This window comes from Beta vulgaris, chromosome 6 (genome assembly GCF_026745355.1).
Source record: "Beta vulgaris subsp. vulgaris cultivar EL10 chromosome 6, EL10.2, whole genome shotgun sequence".
In the NCBI taxonomy this organism is placed as follows: domain Eukaryota; kingdom Viridiplantae; phylum Streptophyta; class Magnoliopsida; order Caryophyllales; family Amaranthaceae; genus Beta; species Beta vulgaris.
This window is the reverse complement of record NC_079207.1, coordinates 48,764,749-48,773,666: the sequence shown is the minus strand read 5'-3', so window position 1 is coordinate 48,773,666 and position 8,918 is coordinate 48,764,749. Positions and strand designations below refer to the sequence as shown.

Below are 8,918 nucleotides of genomic sequence, written 5' to 3'. Positions count from 1 at the left end.
GGAGTGATGCAAGTTTTACTCTGTTACGTGAAGCGGTGAAAGACATGCTTCCAGAGGATAATGTTCTTCCAGGTTGTACTTATGAGGCAAAAAAGATATTATCTACTATGGGATTGCGCTACGAGAAGATCCATGCTTGCCCTAATGATTGCATTATATATCGTAATGAGTATGAATCATTAGACGATTGTCCCGTGTGCAATACATCACGATATAAGAAAAAGGTAGGAATACTGGCTAAGGTTTTATGATATTTCCCAATAATACCAAGGTTTCGACGTATGTTTTCAAATCCAGGGGATGCAAAGAAGTTAACATGGCATCATAATGGTCGTACTAAGGATGGGTTAATGAGACACCCAGCTGATTCCCCGCAGTGGAGGTTTATTGATGAAACGTTTCCTAATTTTAAGAAAGATGAACGTAACCTACACCTTGCACTATCTACGGATGGTATGAACCCATTCGGCTCCCTTAGTAGCACGTATAGTACTTGGCCAGTTATTTTGGTTACTTAAAACTTGTCTCCTTCCTTGTGCATGAAAAAAAAGTACATGATGTTATCATTGCTAATTTCTGGACCAAAACAGCCTGGAAATGACATTGACATTTACTTGCAACCTCTTATTGACGATTTGAAGATTCTGTGGGAGAGAGGTGTTGAGGTTTTTGATGCACATCGCCAGGAAAAGTTCAATTTGAGGGCAATGTTATTTTGTACTATTCAAGATTATCCAGCATATGGAAATCTTTCGGGGTATACCGTGAAAGGGAAGGCACCTTGTCCCCTATGCGAGGATGGTTTCAAGGGAATACGACTAAAAACATCAAAAAAGAATGTTTTTTTTGGACATCGTCCATTTTTTCCATTTGATCATATTTATCGATGGAGAAAGAAGGCATTTGATGGGAAACAAATGTTTGAAAGATGTCCAAAGGTGTCAACGAGTGAAGATGTGTTTGCAAAGATAAAAGATATGCAAATCACATTTGGGAAAGGAAACAAAAAAGAACTGCCAACACAGGGCTATAAGAAGTGTTCTAATTTGTGGAGCTTGCCTTATTGGAGACTCTTGTTTGTTAGACATTCTTTAGATATAATGCATATCGAAACGAATGTATGTGATAGTCTTACTGGTACCTTACTGAATATCCCTGGAAAGACAAAGGACGACCCTAATGCTAGAGATGACTTGAAGGAAATGAATATTAGAACTGAACTTCATCCCATTTTGAAAGGATCTAGAATTTTTTTACCCACAGCTACTTATACACTGTCAAGAAAGGAGAAAATTTAGTTTTGTGAGTGTTTGGCTGGATCGAAAGTGCCTCAGGGTTACTCTTCAAACCTCAGTAGTCTTGTTTCTATGTAGAAGTTGAAACTTATGGGCCTGAAATCTCATGATTGCCATGTTTTAATGCAACGATTGTTACCAGTGGCAATTCGTGGTATTCTGCCTAAAAATATTCGAGTTGTCATAACTAGGTTATGTTCTTTTTTTTAATGCAATCTACAGCAAAGTCATTGATCCTAAAGACTTGGATGATTTAGAAAGTCAAATTGTTGTGATTTTGTGCCAATTGGAAATGTACTTCCCTCCATCATTTTTTGATGTCATGATTCATCTGACCGTACATTTAGTGAGAGAGGTTAGATTTTGTGGGCCGGTGTATTTAAGAAATCAATACCCTTTCGAGAGACAAATGAAAACATATAAGGGTTATGTGAAGAATCATAGGCGGCCCGAAAGTTGTATAGCTGAACGACCCCTATATGAGGATGTTATGGCATTTTGTAGTGAGTACCTAGGAGATGTGAAGATGATAGGGCTTCCCACATCTCGTCATAGTGACAGAATGGACGGAAAGGGCACCATTGGTCATAAACCAGTTGACTTATCTTATGACAAGTGGATTTCGGCACACACCTATGTTCTGCATATTGTGGAAGAAGTTGCACCTTATGTTAAGCAACACATGACTTACTTGAGACAAAAAAATCGAAAGGCCCATGAGAAGTCTCTAGCAAATGAACATAAGAATTCATTCAGTGAATTTCAATGCCTCTTTATACTCTAGCTTTGCCATTAATGGTTGTACATTTTACACAAGAGACCAAGATGAACATAGCACCATGCAGAATAGTTGAGTAACTTTGGAAGCCGAAGCTTTGCATTTTGCTAGTGTTAAAGATAAGCATCCCGTCTATTATAAAATGCGTTATTATGGTGTCATTGAAGAGATATGTGAGCTGCATTATCATGGTTTCTCCGTTCCTGTTTTTGGTTGCAAGTGGGTTGACAACAACACTGGTGTTCTTATTGATGACTTACGATTTACTGTAGTCAATCTTAATAAAATTGGCCATAAGGAAGATCCTTTCATATTAGCTAGTCAAGCTAAACAAGTGTTTTATGTGACTGATCCATCTGATAAGAGAAATTCTGTAGTTATATCACCACGTTCTCGACATATAATTGATGACTACGAAGGAGATATTGTGATGGAGGACGGGTCTTTCACGAATAAGGTAAAATTTAGACCGATGACAATGGCGAATCTTCGACATATGTACGAAATGACCATGACGAAGGAATGTATGTAGACGAAAACATTGATGAGGGGATCTCGCGGAAGCGTCGTCGTAAAACAAAGTCTTTGACATAAATGAGGTGTGGTTTTGTCAAATATGTTAATAATATAGAAAGTTTGTATGAGATTTTGCATTTCTTAAGGAGTTACTTCTTATGTAAAATTAAGTTGTTGATTACAATATTGCTTTTACAAATATTCTCTTCATATGTTCGTATAATACAGTTGTGCTTTATTTTTAGCACTTTCTACTGTGATTCTTTTAGCATAGTAGATTGTCTAGATAATGTCTTATATTTGTCAAGCATCGGTCTTTCGAAATTAGCTAACAGACTGTTTGCCTCTGGAAGTTCTGAATATACCCAAAGCTGGTTTTGATGGGATTTATACTAGATATAATTGTTGTTTTAGTCTGGCTAAGTAGATGATGAACTGAGTAAAACTCTTCACTACCTCAATCACACTCTTGGCTGTTGCTTTTCTCTTTTGTTGGGTAATGTAGTTTGTGTACGTGTGCATATGCTCCTTTTCGTTTGTGTGTGTATGTGTGTTCTGCGTCCTTGAAAGGCAGTAAATTATGTTACGGAAGCCTTTACCTGGTTCGGGAACAGTGGACTTAATTAGAATGGATTATGTGGAGAGGGGTTTTATATTATGATTGTTGCCTTGGGAGTTGGCAGTGCCACACTGCCACATAACTGGAATAGCTGGCAGCCTGAAAAATGGGTGATATCTTATATGATATCCTGAAAATACAAGCAGAACTAGCAATATTACTTTTTGTAAAAGAAAAGAAAATATGGCTGCCAGGAATTTGCTAACTATAAAATGCAAATAAAGTAGATTGGGATACTCTTGAGGTTGTCACTAGTAGAAGTTCATCTCAAATAGGCTGCTATCTCCTTGTGAGTTTAATTGTGATAAGTACACTTTATGCATAGGATAGCTTGACCAGAGGACCAAGATGCTCTGTAATATACTAATAGTACATGTTGCTAAAAGATCTGTTGATGTAACTTTTAGAATTGTTTATTCTCTTATATTACGTGGACCCACATCTATTTATTGGATTTTTAGATTTATTTATAAAAAACAGTGTTGCCTTCTAGCATAATTATGAGCTTATGTATATATGTTGTACTAATTATGTAAATATGTAGAAAGGATTTGAAATACCAGAGAAACGTAAAATGAGAAAGGTGTGGCTGTACAAATCATCTGGAAAGTTAAGGCAAACAAGACGTGGAAATATCCTTGGATAACTCAAGATGATTGGGAGAATTTCACAAAATATTGTACTAGTCCCGAGTTTCAGGTAGTATTATACTATTTTGGCCATTTTTATAAATTAATAAATGTTTGTACTAACAAAGAAAGAGCAATGTCATGTGAAGGAGCAAAGTAAAATAAATCAAGAGAAGTCATTGAAAAAGAATACGAGCTATCGAGGAGGACGACGAGGATATATATATTTTGAAGAAGAGATTGTAAGTCTTGACGAATTGAATTAGATTAACTAAGAATGATATTTATGACTATTTAATACTGGTTTCTGAAATGCTATGGTATAATTTCAGAAAAAGGAACTTGAGAAGAAAGGGATTCATGTCACACAAGTCCCTCGACATTTAGTTTGGCTCAAAGCTCATGCAACTGAAAAGGATGGAGTGATGATGTTTAAGAATCCTACCGATCTGGAAATTGCAGAAGCAATTGTAAGTATCTACACGATTATCACTTGTAGAATTAGTAAAATATAAGTGGAAAAGAGTGCTCTACCTGTGAACTGTCTCTCCTCCTCGCTTATTTTCCCCATATAGTCCTACTGTGATGGCCTGTTGGGTCCTTGCTGTATTAAATATCAAGCACTTAATTGTGCATGCAATCAGAGCCCCAAAATTTATGCATAAACATTATAAAGATTTTCCAGTTTACTGTGGGATTTCTCTGTTCCATTCATCAATTGGCTAATAAAGCTTCAGTAGCTATTACATCGTTCCAAACTGAATTCTTGTGTAAAAGATTTACTAGATGTTAGAATTAGATGTGGATATCTTCGTCACTGTTCTATGACATCTATCGCTATCTCCTTTTGTTTCAAGTGTATCTTATTTGACTTTCAGGATCTTTGGTGGTTAACTTTTAACACTCAGTTCTTGTGCAGAATAATAATATATAAAAATAAAAAAACGATCTCTCTATAGTCTATACTTCAAGATACTTATTTGTAACTCATAAGTGCCATAATTTTGATACATGCTGTTTTATGTAGTGTTGAATTAGCTCACAGTCTTGGTGCTTTTAGTCAAGGCTCAGGCTAATAATTTTGTCAAAATACGGTTACAAAAGTTCACGAAGCAATTTTCCTTTATAACGGTTTCTATGTCTTTCTTTTACTGAGATGGACTTCCTGACTTATAAATGTGGTAGTTTTAGAATAAGACAGGTGTACAGAAAGATATGAGTACCTGTTTGCAGCATATGGGGTGATTGAAATGATTTAGATTAATGCAAAGGGGTGATTTTCTAGCTGCTATGGATTGACTTCTATTGAGACTTGGCTGTTTTTGACTATGAATGACCTTCCTGCTGAAAATGCATATTCAGTAATGACTAATGTGACAAGACCTATTGAAAGAACCTTCATTGTGCAGACAAAACTTATTCAGAAAAGCATGGTTACTGATAAAATGCTTTTTAGAGCTCTTGAAGAGATTGGTTTCTTGAGATAATCATCCAGGGCTTAGATAAGCAAATTGATTTCAGGAAATTAATTAACAAAAAATCTGAAGCCATCCGGACTGGTATCCTTGCAAAGTAGACCTGCCAGTGGCATTGAAATGCATACATTAGAAATATGATGTCTGCCTTGTAGGTTGGTTCAAGAAAAAAAAATCTTCCAATGTGTTGTGGTTGGTCTAGTGTACAATATTTTGGTGGCAAAGAGAAAATATGGTTTGGAATTACTGATGTTAGAACTTCAAAATCTTGTACAACAAATAAAATCTGATGTGAAATGGGAGTCCTCGCTATTATGCCCAATAAAACTAGAGATGTTGATAAGTACTGAATGTTAGGCTTGTATCCAACTGTATAAAGAGCTAGGTGTGTGCTTCCTACGCATTAGGCAGGCCATTCCTAGAAGTCTAGAGCTGCTAGAAGGCATGCCCCTCCCCTAGGGGTGAAGTATTATCTAAAAACAGTACAAACATGAGAAGTCAATTTTATAGTTGCTTATGAACTGAGCACAGAGTATGGCCTTTCTTGGCAATCAAAATTTAAAATGTTGACTAGTTCAATTCTCTTCACTAGCACTTAATTCACAAAATAATAAACCTCAATTATGTGAAACTCCCTCACCAAACAGCTGTAAACTAGACAAAATCAGCTCTTATACCTTGTACGATATAACTTATTATCTGAGAATTTACTATATGTGAATTGATTAGCTGTGAATTTATTAGCTTGTAGGTTCTGAGTATTATCGATTGTTGAATTGAAGTTCATGGCTGTAAGTTCCTAATGCTTTGATTACTACATGATTATCACAATTTATCATAATGTTTGCATAACATTATGCCTGCAGTTCGGGCAGGATTTGCAAATTCAGTCCAAGACTGAAAATGCTGTAAGTTCACTATAAATAAGTAAGAGAAATGTTAATCAAGCAGTTACAACAAGTGTAGGTATTGGTGATCCTGAAGGACAGAGGCCTTGTGTTCCTAATGCAGTAAGCAAACCTTTGTTTTTGTGAACTAAATTAGATAGAACTGAAGTAGTGGTTTCCGTTTTGTAATATTTTGTTTTAAAGTTTGAATTAGCAGTCCTTTTCTATGAAAATGGAAATAAAATTCTTGTCCATAAACCATGTCATATATTGTTGTCCTTTGTGAAATTTCATTAAGCTTAAATAAAACTTAGAGTAAGCTTACTGAAACTCAAGATCAACTGAATTGATCTTCTAACAACAGAAATAGAGTAGAGATATTACATAGAGAGATGTTTATTTTGCAACCCAAAAATCTGTTATTTATTGTTACTTGTGTTTTTTCTTTGTTTGCTGTCAGAAAGCATTGGATGCTAAATCACAAAGAGATGAAGTCATGGCTAATGGTCGGGATGATATACTAGCAAAAGTTATAGGAAAAACCTGAACAAGGTGGTCGTGTTAGGGGTGTTGGCTCGGGAATCACTAACAAGGATTATTTCGGGTTCAACAAACCAACACCTCCCAACCAATTGCAAGCACAAATTGTTCGTATGACAATAGAGATGGAAAACATGAGAAACAACCAAAATATTATGATGTCTTATATGATGTCATCTGGTGGCCACTTTGGTGGCTCTATTAGTCAAGGGTAAGATGGTGGCCAATTTGGTGGTTCTAATGGCCAAGGGTTAGGTACTGGTGCCCAATTTGAAGGGCTTGGAAATGCCCCTTTGATAGCTTCACTCACCTACTTTGTGGAAATGGTGGCGAAGGTTCTGGTGGTGCCGTGTTGAGTGGTTTTAATGGAGGGATTGGTGGTTCATGTGGCAATTCAAATCAACATAGTGACCAAAATGGTGGTTTTGATGGCCATGAGTTTCGTGGTACTAAGTCTTCTAATTTTAGTGGCCTAGACAAGGGGGGTGTCCATTTAAATGTTCATTCAGAGCCACTTCATGAGATGATTAAGCCATACCATGTTGCTTGGCCCGAGCAATCCCATCCTCACCATGATCAACTGCGCGAGAAAAATTTTGATATTGTGCCTCACAAAGGCCATGAGCCCAACGTTAATAATTATATTTTCCCCAAGGTATGTACTAGATGCATTCATTGTTACTTTATTTTGAATTGTTATGCTGATATTATAAGTTCCACTCGTAACACTTCGAAAGTATTTGATTAGGGTTGGAGTGAATGCGCTTTGGCAATTGAAATAAACAAAGAAATCCAAATTGTGGCAAATGGAGAGGTTCAAGAAACAGATCCATCAGAAGTTATATGCGTACATAATGTTCGTTTGACGAATGATCTTCGTCGAGTCAAGGTTCTTCATGACTTAGTGGCGTTTGCATCTTTGCCATGTCCTACAGATGAATTCACTTACGTTTGTCAGGCTAAGCATAGTTTTGTTCAGTGGCCAGTTCACTTGATTTTTCCAAAAACATAGGTAAATACGATCCCAAACAAATAGATAAACAAGATTCTATTACTGTTTTGATTGTTTTTTTTTTCTCTTCTATCTCTCTCAGTAATTCTACATCTCTAACATACTGAGGATATGCATTCCAACTACTTGCACCACTATCATATCCTGAAATAACATAAAAATAGAATGCAGGGATTAAAAATATCCACCTTACATTTATAATGGTAATAACTCTTTACCCTTAGTTAAAGATTGTTACATATAGGCCATTGACCCAAAAGACAACCGTCTACTGCTTTATTGTGTATAGAAGTAATAAATGGCAGTCAGATGAGACATTGCGATGGTGTTCATGTTTGGGGTTATAGTATTGGAAGTGTTCAGTTCAAATTGAACTATTGAAAAGGTCCACGATAGGTGTTATTGGAATTTTATCTGTAATATTTTGGGAGTACTTGATGTTACTGGATTAAATTTTGCCATAATACTATACTAAGTTCAAATTGAACCATTGTACTATTGTCAAATCTCACGATAATGTTGATTTATTTTTATTTTTTTGGAAAATTGGTGAACATTTATGTATGTGAGTCAGATCGATCAGTGCATTTCTGCAGCTAATATTCGTATCACGACTGTTCCATTTTAAGAAATCTGTCAAGCTGATTTGGTTGAGCTTTGGGAAGGCCATCAATAGTTATAAGTTATAAGTCTAGAAGAAGCATGCTTATCATTTTTTTCTTGGATGTCTTATATCCTGCATAAAGAGGTTATATTTTTGAGCTTGGCTCATATTCTATGTCTGAAACCCCCCCTGTTATGTGAACCTTTAAAGTTGATTTTTTATATAATATTTCTTCTCCGACTCTAAATACCTGCACCACTTCGACTTTTACGCTTAGTAAAAGTTATAAATAGTTGATATGTTGAATTATACATTGAGAGTATTGAGACTAACCTAACTATATTTTCATTAAGGCCGATAAACAAGCGACAAAATCATATACCACTCCATCCCCGCAAACGCCATCATCACAAGCATCAAACACTCGAAACTACATTATCACTAATAAGGATCTTGCCAAGTTGACAACTAGTTATTTACGAAAGTTCAAGACTGAAGCAATGAAAATGAAATCAAGTGGTGATAGCATATCAGTTACAATACCAACAACCGTGTACGGTCAT

General features: G+C 35.9%; 1 long non-coding RNA gene across 1 annotated transcript; it reads left to right on the top strand.

The window, feature by feature from the left end:
* The first annotated feature begins 3,755 nt into the window (after positions 1-3,755).
* LOC125498287 (uncharacterized) lies at positions 3,756-4,583 on the top strand. The gene is made up of 3 exons (XR_007275167.2): positions 3,756-3,907; positions 3,987-4,079; positions 4,170-4,583. It is a non-coding gene; the product is annotated as an uncharacterized LOC125498287 (long non-coding RNA).
* Positions 4,584-8,918: the final 4,335 nt, after the last annotated feature.